Genomic DNA, 17,340 nt, shown 5'->3' with positions numbered 1-17,340 from the left:
TAAATGCCTCCCTTATTGCACCTGCATATGGATGAACATAGGAATCCAGGACCTCATTTCTATAAGTTGCAGCATTTGTGGTTCTGCTAGGAGGCAAGTATAGGTCAGTGTGTCCACCCAACAAGATGTTTTCCCAAACTGTCACATTACCTCCAAACATGTCACTGGTTTTCTCTCCAGATCAGAGTGCATCTGATATCTATTTGCAGAGCAAATCGGGAACTCATCTGTAAACAATACTGACCCATAGATGCATGTAGACTATTGGTCAGACCATTCTCCCAAATCTTTGTGCACACAGTGGAAGCAGATACCAACGTTCCTGTAGCCAAAACAAGGTCAGATCATAGCTGATTTGGGTAGTACTCCTATTTCGCTGAGCAGATAATTGGAGATATTGGTCACCCACTGTACTTCCTTCACTATATCTCAGTGATGCTGTTTGTGACTACTGGAATTGGTTCCACAGTCTCGCATGCAACCATCTGGCTACCACTACCTCTACCTAACTTTTGCCGGCCTCTGGTCTTATGATGGCTTACTACCTGAATTCATTGGTTAAATGATATCTTGCAGCAATATCCATGAATTTTGCTATCACGAAATGTCTTGGTCTCCTCCAGACAGGAAATGGAAAGGATTATTTGCATATACCAATGACTGCAGCACTCATTTGTATATGATAATCAGACAGTGTCATGTTTTACATAATGTACCTCATTTCATATCCCCCCCCCCCCAAGTTATTGCATTTTTCTTCTTTGTTTCTTAGTTTATGGAAACCATTGTAATTCATCATTTGTTATATGTTGGGGCCAAAATATTTTAATATTTTATCCAAACATGTTGTCTCAAAACTGTTTAATTTTTTTTTTTTTTTTTTTTTTTTTTTTAATTTTGGTTTTATTATAATAGGATTATTTCCATAAATTATTCAATTTTTTTTTCCCTGCTGATTAACATGTATTTGGAATATCTTAAAGAATAATGTTTTCAACTATACAATCTCAGCCACTACTTTGGATCTGCTATGTTGAAAATATTTTTGGCATATGGTCTCCATTCTGAATCTGAACTGATTAATTTCTTTAAAAAAACAGTAGCCTACCTCCTTGGATAAAATTCACTGTGGAGAAAGAAAATAATAACAAACTATTCTTCTTAGATATCCCACTTGCTGAACTTCTTGGAAATATGACATATTAAAAACATTACTTAGCAGAGCTAGGTTTTTCACTTGGTTATATTATAAATTAAAGATGCCAAGAAATTATTCTTGGTTTTATCCTTTATCCAGGTGTAAGCAAATAAAAATTTTGCACATGAATTAGCATCATGACAGGACTATGTATATATAGAGGCTAATGACTCACATTAATTTACTTAGCATCCCATAATGCAACACACAGATACTTACACACATGTATAATGCTATGCATATGGGAAGGGCCACTACCCAAGGTTGAAGTAATGCAGAAGTCATATTTCCATATACAAGTAGTCAAAAGGTGTCGCATCTTATTACTGAAATACTCTGGATTAGAGAAAGATGTTTGAAAGTTTTTTCACTATAATGGACTACCGCAGACTCACAAAGGAGCTAGACAATAAAGGTGCACAATACCACACCTTCACTCTCGACTCCGAGAGGAGCCTGAAGGTGGTTCTCCGTGAAGTATCAGAGCACATACATACATACAGAAGACATAGCCGTCGATCTCTGCTACCAAGACCTACCACCCATCAAGGTCAGCAGAATAACCAGAGCAGACAAAAGTCCGATGCCACTCGTCTTAGTAGAGATCCACCATGCATACAAAAACATATATGACCTAACATCAATTTGCGGGCCACAAATCAGCCCAGAACCACTAAGAAAAAGGACCTCATCAGGACAGTGCCACAGGTGCCAAAAGTATGGTCATGCCCAGAGATTATGTAAAGCCGAATACAAGTGCTTAAAATGCAGTGAGAGCCACCCCACAAACACCTGCACCAAGTCAAAATCCACCCCGGCTAAATGTGCAAACTGTTGTATACATCCCTCTGTAGTTTCCCGCATCCAGGAAACTACAGAGGATGTATACAACACCCAAAAAACAGACAATCTGCTCCCTCTACTAATCTACAAAAACCAGTAGCACTAGCCCCAGCTCCTCAACCCACCAGAGGTCGACAAAACACGATGCAGATGAAGACCTACACAGATGTAGTTCGCTCAACAAAGGCCACTCAGGAACAATACCTCCCAAATTTAGCAGCCGTCATCACAAACTCCCTCGCAAATATGCTGCAAGACTTCAGCAAATCTAACCCTGCATCGGACTCCAGAAAAAGATTTCTACAAGAAACCCAATCCATCCTAGCAGCTCTCATAAATACATAAAAACAAAAGCACCCCAGTTTCCCTACAGATCATCGCTTGGAATGCGAACAGACTTAGAAACAAGATTCTGGAACTCCAAGAAAGAATTCGCAGTGAGATACAACCCACACATCATCCTAATAAATGAATCCCACTTAAGACCAGCAGACAACCCCAAAGTTAGAGGATACCTCCTCCACAGAAATGACAGAATAAACTACAGAGGAAGTGGCACCGCCATTTTCATAAAACGCCACATCGATCACCACTCCGTAACCAGCCCCTCAACCAGAAATCTAGAGCTCACAGGAATAGTAGTACCCACTACCTCAGCTGGAGAAACTAACACTTTATGCAGCTTACAACCCTCCTTCAAAGAATCTACTAATCCAGATCTGGATGACGTCCTGGGCAATAAAGAGCAAGTCATCATTGCCGGTGACCTAAATGCGAAACACCCTGCATGGAACAGCAAAACCACCAACAGAAACCACTACACCCACTTCAGCTACTCCAGTTCAAATTATGCAGTGGTGACAGGCCCCGCAGAACCAACACATCATAGTACGTATGGCACAGCCGACATACTTGACATTGCTATCCTACAAAATATTAAGCTACAGTATAGCCTAGACTCTTTAAACGAGCTGACATCCGATCACAATCCAATCCTGCTCCAGCTGAGAAAGCAAGAACAACTGCTGCCTCCCCCTCCCTCCCCCACACTCCTTCATCTCATGGAGAAAACTACGAGAAGTACCATCGGAACACATTAGACCTGTCCCTCACATCAGCTCCATAAAAGAAATTGAAAATGCTGTCAAAAGCCTGACTCAGCAAATCAACACAGCCATAAAGGTTGTCACCTCTACCAAAATCACTCTTCAGCCAAACCGACTACCCGAAGACATACAAAAACAAAGCAAGGAAAAGGTACCACAACACCCGTGCACCTCATGACAAAAAGATCCTTAACAAACTGAACAATGAAGTTAGAGAAGCACTTAAAGCTCAGAGGAATGAAACATGGGAAGCCAAACTAGCCTCTATATCACCTGGCAAACACTCCATCTGGAACATATTAAGAAGCCTCAGAAACAAAAATAAATCTCTTCCCCCACTCAAGTTAGACAGGGGCCTAGTATACACAGACGCAGAAAACGCTGAAGAGATAGCAAAGAACCTAGAAAAACAGTGTAGCCCTACATACAACAATTTGGACATCAAGCATGTCTATAAAATCCACCTCCATGTCAAACATGCACTAAAACTCACCGACACCTGCAACAACAAACCTGCAAACACTTCACCAGCAGAAATCTATGAAGTTCTAAAGAAGCTAAAGAATAAAAAAAGCTCCTGGCCCAGATGGCAAAACAAATAGAATAATTAAACTGCTGCTCCGAAGAGCTGTCGTACATCTCACCACCATAATCAATGCCATGTTCCGATTTAACTATTTCCCCAGCTATTGGAAAGTCGCAGATGTGGTCCCAGTGCATAAACCAGGTAAAAATCCACACCTGCCTGAAAGCTATCGATCCATCAGCCTAATCTCAAACTTAGGCAAAATTGCCGAAAAAAATCATCCTCTCCAAACTCCAAGCCTCAGTAAATGAGTTAAATATCTTTCCAAAGGAACAATTTGGCTTTCGACAACATCACAGTACTACTCAACAGATTCACAGGATTATTGAGTACATCACCACTGGCTACAATTGGCACCAGCACACTGGAGCAGTTTTCCTCGACATAGCGAAAGCTTTTGATAAGATATGGCACTTCGGATTACTACACAAACTCATCTCAGCAGGCATACCATCAAGAATCGTCCACCTAATTAAATCTTACCTCCAAGACAGACACATACAAGTCAAAATAAACAGTACAGTTTCCAGTCAGCGACGGATCTCTGCGGGAGTACCCCAAGGTTCCCTACTGGCACCGATCTTATTCTTGATATATATGGCAGACATCCCACACAACCCAATGTAAGCCATCTTATCACTCTATGCGGATGACACAGCAGTACTTTCCAGATCTCTACAACCACATCTTGTCACTAAAAAACTGCAAGAAAAACCTACTAAAACTAGAACAATGGTTCTCCAAATGGAGATTACAAGTGAATCCCCAAAAGAGTATAGCGATACTTTTCACACTAGAAGATTGGCAACTCCCAAGGGGGACCTTTATCTATTCAACACCAAAATCCCCTAGCAAACAGAAACAAAATATCTTGGGGTAATTCTAGACAAAAGATTAACGTTCAACCGACACATCAAAGCCTTATGCCCGAAAGCATCTAAAACCATCACACAACTTTACCCTCTAATAAATAGAAAAAGCAAGCTAAATACCAGAATCAAAGTACTCCTCTACCTGCTGACAATCCGCCCCATAGTGACATATGCATCTCCAGCCTGAAGCCACACATCCAACACCAACATCCTCAGGCTACAGAGAGTGCAAAATAAGTGTTTGCGTATGATCTTGGATGCACTGTGGTTTGTAAGGAACGTCCAACTGCATAGAGATACGAACATTCCTTACATCTACTCCTTCCTACTAACTACAGCAGAAAAATTCTTCTCAAAGATCTCTACATACTCCAAAGATCTAGTTAAACAAGCAGCAAACTATGACGAAACCAACCTCTTCAAATACAAGAGGCCAAAAGCCATCCTAAATACTAGCAACAATGACTCACAGCTCATAAATCTTTCCTTCAATTCGTCCTTCCTATCAGACAACAGGGAATAAAAGCATCTTGCTTCACCCTTCTGGTCAATGATGTTATGTTTATGTTTGGTATCACTTTTGGGTCTGACTCCTATACCAGACCACGGCTCCTATATTATACCAAGCTGCTGCTGTATGAGCAGCAGCTTTGTATTTAAGGTTAGTAATAACCTTAAATATCAAGTACATGTTAATTTATTTTTCACTGCATCTATGTATTCAAACTTGTACTATGTTCAAACCATTGATCTCTTTTAAAATCTTAATGTCATTGCTACATGGCAATCTGTTTCAAGTAGTTGCTGACAATCTCATGTAATTCCTATAGTACAGGTTAAGGAATAAATAATGTGAGGACTGTACTCTGGAGACCAAATATGATACTTTTTCAAGCCACTTCAGGTCTCTAACAAGCAGAGTAGTTGTGGTCTCCCACCAGACAATGAAAATTTCTCTGACTAAAAGACTATCACAAATATCCATGCCATAGTGGAAAAATCCATAGCCTGTAGATAGGAAATTGATGTGTTATCCACCCATCCAACCCATGCTAAAACTAGACAAAACACACATATAAAGATACAAGAGATTCATATAATATAAATATTCAAATAAGATCAGAGTTCAAAGTTCCAACAGACTGGTTACTATCAGAGCACAGGAATGTCAACAGAACATCCACATATTGTATTCTAGTCATGAACTGGTTAGTTAATCTATATCCTTCATTCCTCAACAGACCAAAGCTGGACAACATGATTAAGCTTAAGTTTAAGCCACTGTTAGGATTGGGAAATCTACATATTCTTTTTTACCTCCCACTTCCTAGTTTCAAGGAAAAGACATCTCTGGCTATAGGTGTGGACCTGTTCCAGCTGAAACTTATCCAAAGGATGTGCTAAGAAACTTGAATTTTTTCTTTTTATATATCTTTCTCACATATTACACATGAGAGGCAAATCAGACTAAAGTATGTGATGCTGCAACGACATTTAATCTCATATACCCCCAAGATGTTTATACTAAAGCTGGGGAATCTTCAGTGAACACATTAGTAATTTTATGATACTGAGGGGAAGGGGGTCAGCATGCTATTTTGATATCACATCTCTGAAGAACTGCTAAAATGTGCTAAAAAAAACATTTCTACATACAGAAGTATCTAAGAAAGCAAGAGAAAGAGAGAGAGAGCTAGTTCTCTTTCACCACTACTTGAAAATATGTCATATGTGTTGCTTTCTCTGCAAGTGCAGATGACACATAATTTTTTCTACTTCTGCTTCATTGTGAGTCCTTTAAATGAAGAAACCGGATGATTGATACTCCATTCCAAGACTTCTGCCTTATTCTGTTATTGCATGGCAACTGCTGATTTCATATGGGATATCTATACACAAACAACATTTTAGTATTGCCATGTAGGGACCTCCCCCCCCCCCCACACACCAAAACTAACTTGTTCATGAAATGGTTTGAATGGATGGCAACATCATAAAGCCTGCTAATTGGATCTGATATTGTTATAATCTTTTGTATGTTATCTGAGCATCATAATGCTGTGAATAAAATCTGAATATACTATGTACACTGTCTGTATAGAATAATACTTCATACACAATCAATCTGAACAGCATAGTGCTTTGATATCATTCACTTTAAAGTTGAGAAAAACAGCACACTGCCCTTCACGGATGTCCCATTCTCCCTTTCGCACATCAAAATCTGAAAACCAATTTAACTCTAACATATAAAAAAACTCCCATTGAGAAATGCTTATATATAATTTCACAACCTTTAGAGTCTGAAATCAGGCATTTTGTCAACTGCAAAGCATGAGTAGAAAAAGTTATCTTCCACTCTCACTCCCACATTTGAATACAGCAACAAAGATACTGGGATACAGTTAATTATAAAGATATTGTGATACTACTTAAGAGATTTTTTTAAATGCAACTCCCACCCACAAAAGTTGTAAAAAACCTATACTATACTGATAGTGTGGGGAGGGGGGGTAAGGATTTTTTTTAAAATTTTAATTAAAAAATTTTACTTAATAATTTTTTATCACTTTAAAATTAAAAAATAAAATATTGTATTTATTTTTACATAATTTGGAAATGCAGTCAACAGAACAAACATGAAGTTTTTCAATGCACTTCAGCCTTCCAATGAATGAGACAGAAATCTCATCACACTATGAAATTCATCACCCACAAAAAGACAATCACAAAACAAATATCAATGCCATAGCAGGATTTGCACCCACAGCCTGCTGTTGGAGAATGGGTACTTCAGTCACTCATCCAACCAGACTAGTAACAAAGTGATATGAATGGTTAACAGTCATAATAATAACCATTAATAACACAAGAAGTCAGTCTAATAAGACCACAGCTGGGTTCACTTTGCCAATGTCACCCAATGACAAATATCTTGAAGTATATTGAGATTAGTTGTTGCTCTATTGCATTCACTGGCCAAACTGATCAAATGAAATAAACAAGAAATAGCATCTTAGCCATACTGTAAAAAGTAGATGATGAAAATCAGATCTCTCAGTTCCCACTCTGAATAAATTTCATGCAGTCATCTGGATTACAGGCACCATATTTTTCTAAAATTTTTTATAAAACCTTTCACAGCTTGCATGTGCAAAAAAAATATAGAATTTTATTCAAAAACTCCAATATATTTCCTCCAACGTTATATGGAAATCATCAGGGAGACAGACTGGTAACTACATTCTTGCAAAGGCTAACTTCAAATAAAATTCTACCAGCGAATTGAAACTAACATGCCGTGAAGCACATGTATGAGTCCTGTCCCCCCCCGCTAGTTAATGCAGAAGCAGCACACAAACAAGTTGCATAAAATTCAACCAAAGAGTAAAATCTTTGTGTCAGTTGAGCCCACCAATGCAATATTGAAGTAGTACACAAACGGTAATGAGAAGTCCCGCTGGAACGATAAACAGGCGAAACCTCGATGTGAATGTACTAAAACTAATGTTGTTATATAGTAGTTTCAGATATTTTGGAATTCGGTTCAAGAGAATCAGCATTTCAACTCAACAATTGTCAGCATGCCTTTGTTGTTGAGTCATGCAATCTTTTGTTAATACCGCACCAATCATATGCACGTCTTCATAGAGGACCATCATTAGAACTGTTGTGCAACTGAATTTTGAGAGCTTGGGAAATGATTTCACCAGAAATCATCGCAAAGAATTTTTTAAAAAAAATTCTTTGAGATGCCGAAGAATTTTTTAAAAAAATTCTTCAGCATCTCTAATGCCCTGGATGGGAGAGAAGATGGCACTATTTGGATAGATGACTTTGACAATGCACACAAGGAAACCGCTCTCAAGGCCAGTAGCGATAGTGAATAGGAGATTCTTGGTAAGTCAAACCCATTTTTAGTTTTTTCTTGAAAAAACTGAAAATGAGTTTCACTTACCAAGTTTGGAAATGGGTTTCGGAAACTTTAGTTTCCGAAAGTCCTCGCATATATTTTGCACCACGATTTTTTAACTTTTATTTTGGGAAAAAAAGTCCAAGTTATATTTGAGTAAATATGGTAAGTCAATGAAGCATGTGCCTACTAGCTGTGTCTCAGCTGCAGCTGGAGTGATATTATGATTACACTATTAGAGTTCAAAGGAACAATTGTAAAAGTTGAGTAAATAAAAAATAATTTCAAAAATATTATGAACAATTCATAGTAATAACTTCTCAAAACTTAGAAATTGGCATACTGTCTGAACAGTTAAGGTTAAGATAATTTTTAGCGTTTCACATGTTTAAAGGAAAAGACAATCAATTTGAACTTGCTGGAGTGAAGAATCTTTCTCTGGTTCAACAGCATGGGAAGAATGACCAGATTTATCTTGCAATATGCCCTCTAAATTTCAACTCCCCACCTACACCCCCCCCCTGCCAAACACACACACACACACACACACACCAAGTCCCTGGCTTCATCAGTTTCCTGTAGCTCAGTTCCATCAATAGAGTGCACAGCTTGTGATCTCTTCTTCCTAAAGCTCATCATCTTACACTTGCTGCATTAAACTGGCAGCAATTTATTTTGGCCATACCACCAGTATATTTAAGTCATCCTGCAGGATCTCTCCAGAGCCTTCATTTACTATTGATTTCCATGTTTTGCATTATCAGCAAACAATTAAATATCTCCCATCATCTTATATCATTGATGTAAGAGGACCAAGTACTAAGCTCTGGGTATGCCACTAGTCACCTGCTTTATCCAGAACTCAACATATCCACAAACCACTCTTTGATATCTAATCCACCCACTACTCAATAATCCGAATCATCAGATTCTTATCCATCCCATTTGCTCCAATCCATGTAATAGAGTTCTATGTGAAATTCTGTCAAATTGCTTTGCCAAGTCCAGCAGTATCACTGAGTAGCCAGTTCTATCATCCAACTCCATTGTCACTTTACTAAAAAAAGTAAGCAAATCCCTAATGCAAGGCCTACCCTTAACAAACCACCCCCCCCCCACCCCCCACACTCCTTCTTAAATATCATATTCCTATCCACCTAGTCCTGAATTCTGTCTTTTTACCAATTCCTTCGATACCTTAATCACCACCACTCACGAGATAGACTGGCCCGTAATTTGCTATTTCGGTCTTGTAGTATTTTTTATGCAGAGACATTTTGCCCTCTATTCTGCTTTCTTTTCACTCCACTGGTATCTTCCCAGTATTGAGGCTTCCATTAAACAGCTGTCAGAGGAGCTGATAATTCTCTTGTTGCAGAGCAGATGGGAGGACCCCATCTGCAACCCTTATTAACACCAGAACAAGTCCAAAAGGATATCACAATACGAGAGGACTTTAGAAATGTTTAATGTAGTTCTGTTTTTAATGTATTTTTATATTTACTTTTTTTTTTAACTTTATTATTTTTTATTTTTTTAATATCATTAACTTTTTTTTTTCCACTAGAGGTCAAGCTAGATAAAAGATTAATAAACAGCTTAGATTCATTTTACTTTTGTAAACTGCAGTAGCATGTAGCTTGCTCCTTATACATATGCATTTTTCTGATGATGACCTCAATACAGAGGTCGAAATGTCAATTGTTACTTTCCTTATATTAAGTAAAGTAATTATTTTAACACTTGTGTTGTGTTTCCTTAAATTCTTAACCATGAATGCTGATCACCATGTAACCTTAAAAGAAAGAAGATATACCATCTAATCCCATGATTAAATTAAAGATCCCATGCTCATATTAAGGTTCTACAATATCATGATTCAATTCATCTACCTATATTCTCCCATCAGTCTGTGTCACACCTAGCACTGCGATATCTCCATCTGGATTGTACACCCTTACAAAATGATCACTCAGTAACTGAGCTATTTCATTTGCTTCTGTTATCTTACTACAGTTTTACTTATTAAAATCATTTTTCCAAAGCCATTCTTTCTTGTACTTGCCATACAGCAAAAGTACTCTTTGGGATATCTTTCCATTTCATCAGTTAGGTTCCTCATAATTAGCTTTGACCTTTCTTACCAAGCAGATTAATCTTGTTGCCTGTATCCCGTACTGCTCATAGGCATACCAATCACCTTTTTCTTTATATTCCCTCTACAACCTTTTCTTTGTCTACATCTCCTACTTAGTGATGATATTTATTCATCTAATTACTAATAATTCGTAATACTGATTTATTTAAACACCTCTTGACCACCACCCATGCACTACCAACACCTCTTTCCTCCAAATTCTTATGCCATGGCACTGCTGAACACTCACTTCTAATTTTGTCACCTGTTTTATAATTCCACATATATCCCTTCTTAACAGAAAATTTTGCATCTTTGGCAATCTCCCAAATCAAGGCTACATGATCATTTTCCCCAAGTAGAGGCAGTAAAGTTCTCTGATGCAAAGATCAGATCCAACGATCCAGCACTCTTGAACCTCATTTATCCTCCATTACATGTTGCCTCAGGTCTCTGAGTAACTGTATAAATCCCTTTTCTCCTCCCAATCTATGTCCCCACAATTGAAATCCCCCATAATAATTACTTGACCTGTACTCACATGCTAATTTACAAGTGCATGTCATCTACATTCTCCTTACATATTTAGTCTTGCTGGCTTCTATCTCATAGCAGATAGCCTCAAATAAAATGCCCTCTGCATCCCTATCCTCCTGATGTACTTCTACTTTTTTTGGCTTCAATTCTTCTGTTATCATTAGCAAAAAACCTCTTCTCCCACATCCTGTTGTTTCTTCCCTCTGTCTTCTCTAAAGATACTGTATCTTTTGAATTCTATTTCTATATCATCCTTGGTCAACTAAGTCTCACTAGCGCCTATAACTTTTGGTCATGTTGAGCTAACTAATGGCAAAAATCTGTGTCCTTACCTTATTCTGAATACTTTTGGCATTAGTATACATAAACTGCATTACTCCTTTCATCCTACAGGTTTTTAACTGTAAAGTTAAAAACCTGGGGAGCTACATTCGGCATCATGTGATCTCTCTCTCCCCCACTTACTAACTTGTAGATTGCCTGTATTCACATTCACATGCATACCCACATAAAACCTTCTAGTTTTTTTGAACTCTGCACATCCAAACTCTTGCTGAACAATACTTTCTTAAGATCCCCGATCCCAAATCCATTCAAATGCAAACCATTCACCGCCTATAAATTCTTCCATGAAACCCAGGGTTCTGCTTCCTCCTTTACATCAATGACCTTTTCTCTCTGACTTGAAATCCTATTCACAGCTTTGCCAATGACAGTACTCTTCATTCCTCTTTCCCATTGCAGAAACTCTATAGAACTCAAATGACAGAAGCCTCAAAATCTTCCATAATGACTTAAACACTGATCTTCTCAACATCCTCAAATGGGGTGAAGTTAAGTTAGTAAAGTTCAATGCCATAAAAACTCAGGCCTGTCTTATTACTCACAAGAAATATCCAACCTTGCTCCCGCTTACTTTTGATAATGTTCCAATTTCCTTTCAAGATCAGATTTCTCTTCTTGGATTGCCTATTACATCAAATTTAACCTGGCAGAAATATATTGCATAGAGGCTGAGGAGACCTCTAAAAAGCCTGGTGTTCTTTCCGTGTAAAACAATGCTTCTCTTCCTCTCAACTCCTAACACTTTATAAGTCTCAGATCTGACCAACCCTGGAATACTGTTCCCACATTTGGAGTGGTGCACCCAAGACCTCCCTAAGAACTCTTGATGATATTCAGAAGAGGACAATCTGCTTAATAGATGACCCCATTCTCACAGAATCTCCTTCAGTCACTTTGCCATGTTCTGTTTCTTCACTTTGCCTTTTCTATAGGTAATTTCATGGGCATTGCTCCTCTAAATTGGCCACTAACATTCCTCCACTTTCTTCTAACCATGTAAGAACTAGAGCAGTCACTGGCCAACAGCCATATAATGTCCAACTCCAAACATACTGAACAAACTTCTCATCATCATCTTCCTTCATTCCATCCACCTCTATTCTTTGGAACAATCTTCCCCAAATTGCTTTTTCTACCGAGTACAACCTCAAACTCTTTAAGAAACATATTAATAGGCTACCTGTTTCTCCTTAATCACTTACCCATATATGGCACTGGAGTGTTATAGGTCCTGTGACCTTTCATGTGTGTAAGGTTATCAAAAAAAAAAAAAAAAAAAAAGATTAGTAAAACACCTGTTTTAAAACAGCTGAAAAAGCTACCATCTTATGGCCTCCCTCCTTCACTGTGTGACTAGATTGCCAGCTTCCCCACTGGTCATTCATTAGTATCATGGTGGGCAGCTTCCTCTCATTAGATTTCTCCATCAATGCTGGAGTACCCCAGGGTTCTGTTCTCTCATCCACATGCTTCCGCCTTTACATCAATGATCTTTTCTCTCTGACTTGAAATCCTATTCACAGCTTTGCCAATGACAGTACTCTTCATTCCTCTTTCCCATTGCAGAAACTCTTTAAAAAACATTGTGATGGTTCTGATTTATGTCAATTTCACAATTGATTTGCAAAAATACAATATATTTCATCATAGCCATATTTATAGCTAATATCAAAGAAAAAAAAAGTGTTTTTCCTGCTGGAACTGTATTTTTTATGCTGAGTCAAGATTTTTTTCTTTAACTTTTTGTATGTTTTTTTATTGTTTATTCCCTTCATGTTGATTAGCAATACACTGAATATACTATATAAAAAAAAAAAAAAAAAAAAAAAAAAAGATAAACTATATTTTACCTGTATATGAAAAAATTTTCATGGCTACAGCCATATATGAATATTGCCAGCATACTAATAAATTATATTACACAAAAAATGCATTATAAATTTCATACAAATTAAACTGCAATATATTTTTGATAAAAGTCACAAATTCCCTAAGGACACAGTTAAAGAATTAATGTATAGTGCTTATGGAAAACTATGCAGAGACTTTCAGACACCAAACTGCGATGCTGCTCTCATGATGTCATACCAAGCTTAGCACCAAGTGATTCAGGAGTTCTTGAGGCAAACTGGCCTACTCCTCCTTCAGAGCCTTGCTTGTTTTCCAAAGGGAAATTTTGAGCAGCAATGAATCTTTCTATTGCATCCCAAATGTGTTCTGTGGGGTTGAGATCTGGAGAACATGCTGGCCACTTGATTTGATTAATATCCTTGGTCTCCAGAAGTATCTCTGCTGTTCGTGCACAATGTGGTGTGGTATTGTCATCCACAAAAATGAATTCTTTGCATTGAATTCCTACAGTGCCATGGAACAATTGAAAATGATGTTGAAGAACTCTGTTGCAATATTGTTCACCAGTCATAGTCCCTTTTTCCAGCACTTGTAGCTCAGTGCATCCATTAAGCATCCACTTTCATGTCAGATCAAGCATCATCAAGAATCAGAGAAAAGGCTAAGATGACTCTCATCTGTAAAGAGTATGTTAGCCAATTGACATTGTGTCCAATTTTTATGGACACAACACCACTTGTTATATGTACCTTGTATTCCTGTTTCTTTTTATTTGATTTGCTTGTTTCTATGCACTGATGGTGCACTGTTATTTTCAGTATGAAATATCTGTACTTTCATTTCATGAAAGTTAATTATTGTAGTTATTGTGTAATTTGTTGTTTATAGTCATGCCACAAGAACCTTTAAAGATTAAACTGTAGTTTCCTCATATTTGATAAAGAAATATATTTATTCTTTTATAAACTTTTTCAATAGTGCATATTACATTTCATTTAATTTGCAAAAATAAATTAAATTGCCAAATACAGTGAGTTGCCAGCTATAACTGTCATTTATGCACTGTATAGAAAAACTTCCCGGCACTATGGAATGGGAAATTTTAAATTTCCCGTTTCATAGTGCAAACACTGGTTTGCTGTTACTTCACTAAATGCAAGAAGATAGAAGCAATATGCGTTTTTTTTTCTTTTTTTTTTCTTTTTCACCTGTTTCCTTTGCATGTGCATATTTGCTTGATGTTGTAAGTGTTTAGTATTAATTTTAAGAAAATAATATTCCATATTTGCGACAAAAGCAAAGCTTGAACATCCATCCTTTTTTTTTTTTGATAATTTCATTTTTCTGCATGCATTATAAATTAATAGTTTTTTTTTTTTAAATGCAATTTGTGATGTGATCAAGAGTAGTATTATTATGATAACAAAACACAAATATCCAGCACATAGTGGCACCCACTTTTACATTGCAGGAAAGTGTCATTTTAGGGATCTGTAGTATGTCATATCGAAAAATTAACAAGACGCTATTTCCGAAGCTATTAGGATAACACACAGGGTTCACTGTGTCCTCTTTCATTCAAAACAGTATTTCTCACTTACAAAACTCTTAATACTTTTTTTTTTATGAAATCCTAGATCTATTTGATTATACAAATACTGTTACAGTTGGGGGATGAACCAAAAACCTTTCTAATTAATGCTTAATGTTACCCAGAATTTTGCATTATGGGTTTTTTATAGGCATTTTCATAAGCACTGAGCCACCTAACAGGCTACCACCATTCCTCTAATCATTATTATTATTATTATTTCGGGCGATTCCAGGAGTCCTTAGACTCACCGAGGGAGGCCCTAAACATCATGTCCACACAACTATGCGATTACATTCTCACAGTATCTATCATACCTTGTCTTGAACTCGTTCACCGTCATAGCACCCACAACAGACTCTGGCAGCTTATTCCATTCATTTACCACTCTAAAAGTAAAGAACCCAGCTCTAACACCCCTGCTAACCACACTCTTGCCCAGCTTCCATAGGTGTCCGCTAGTTCTCCCACCACCAGTCCTGATCTCAAAAATATCCTCTGAATTAATCCTATAGAATCCCTTTAGCAATTTGAATGTCTCAATCATATCTCCCCTCCTCTGCCTATCAACTAGTTTCTGCAACCCACAAATCTTCAACCTGTTCTCGTATGGTTCATTCCATAGACCTGTTATCATCTTAGTCACTCGCCTCTGGATCCTCTCCACCTCCTTCCCATCAAGAAGGAACCGAGGTGACCAAATCTGGGCACAGTAGTCGAGATGAGGTCTTATCAAGGCTCGGTACAGAGGTACAATAACTTGCTTGTCTCTGCTCGTCAAGGTATTTTTCAACAACCAAGTGAGTTGATGAGATGATTTGGCTACTTTTGCAGTGTGCCCCCTAAACTTCATCTCCCTATCCACCAACACTCCCAAGTCCCTGGCCTCATCAATCTCTTGGAGTACAGTTCCACCAATGTGGTATACTGCTGCTAATCTTTTCACCCCAAAATGCATAACCTTACATTTTGTCACATTAAATTGACATCCATTCTCCTTAGCCCAGAACTCCAATCTATCTAAGTCATCCTGCAAGACTTTGACATCTTCTGCATTCACTATTGCCCTACCCAACTTTGCATCATCAGCGAACAAATGAATTGTTCCACTTAGATCCTTCCCTATATCGTTAATGAACAGATTAAACAGCAGTCGTCCAAGAACAGAACCCTGCGGCACACCACTAGTCACAGGCCGTCTTTTGGACTCTACTCCTGAATAAACTACTCTTTGATATCTCTCCATCAACCAACCACCTATCCACCTCACCAACCCTATATCCATTCCCATATGTTGTAGTTTACGGATTAGTATTCCATGTGGTATCCTGTCAAACGCCTTTGCCAGGTCCAGCAGTATCACTTTAAACCCATTTCCCTTATCCAGTTCAGCCGTCACCTTGTTATAAAAGCAGCTGCAAGAACATAAGCAGCTGTTGAGTATGTAGCTCAGATCCAAACTTTTTGAACCCACTTCTCAAACTCTCCTTTCATTCTATATATCTCTATTCTTTGGAACAGCATGCAGAATAAATAAAAAAACAAATTAATACAACCTCCAGATCATCAATAATCAAATTAGAATTTCTTCTTTCTCCCTAATCACTTGCCCACATGGCACTGTTGTATTATACATTCTGTAATGTCTCATGTGTGGGAATGATAAAAAATAAATAAATCTGCTTCTGAGTATTCCAGGTTCATTGGCCTGTTGGTCGGCTCTTCAAACAGCAAGCTGCATGTTCAAATTCCAATGTGAAATAGATACTTATGTCCTTTAAATAGTACGATTTTCACTGTCTGGTGAGATCACTAACTTATTTGCTGGTGAATGACAGTCTCACTCACCCACAAAATTTTGTGGGTGAGTGAGACTGTCATAAAAAAAAATCCAAAATCCAAGCAAGTTTCATCGGAAAAATAGTTGAAGATAAACTTCAGATGCAAGCTAAATTTAGTTTTGATAACAAATGTCATCAAGACCAAATAATTCAAGAGCATTCTCAAAAAATTCACATACCTTGATAACAAAATTGAAGATTATTGTTAGCTGAGAGTTAAAATCGATATTTCCATTATTTATTTCAATAGCAGGAAATAAGAAGAGAACTCTTCCCCTTTAGTCTATAAAGCATGTTCTCCAAAAAAAGATAAAAATATCATTAATATCACACTTGGGGTATGAAATGAATATTCCAATTTGTTTCAAAAATATTTTGCATGAATAGCATTACAGATTAACAAATTGACAAATTTCTGTAAAGGTTCCAAATACCAAATTTCGATAAAATCCATCTAGCTAGAGTCCTAGAATAACCTATGTTTGGATGAAAAAAAAAGTTAAAAAAAAAAAAAAAAGAA

General features: G+C 37.5%; 1 protein-coding gene across 4 annotated transcripts in view; it reads right to left on the bottom strand.

The window, feature by feature from the left end:
- LOC150100364 (nostrin-like) overlaps positions 1 to 17,340 on the bottom strand; it is a 398,805-nt gene that overhangs the window by 142,634 nt on the left and 238,831 nt on the right. The window lies entirely within an intron of this gene.

The sequence above is a fragment of the Typopeltis vanoorti genome, chromosome 13 (genome assembly GCF_054136105.1).
Source record: "Typopeltis vanoorti isolate ZY-2024b chromosome 13, IOZ_Tvanoo_1.0, whole genome shotgun sequence".
Taxonomy (NCBI): Eukaryota; Metazoa; Arthropoda; class Arachnida; order Uropygi; family Thelyphonidae; genus Typopeltis; species Typopeltis vanoorti.
The sequence above is the reverse complement of the archived record's forward strand: the minus strand, read 5'-3'. Positions and strand labels throughout refer to the sequence as shown.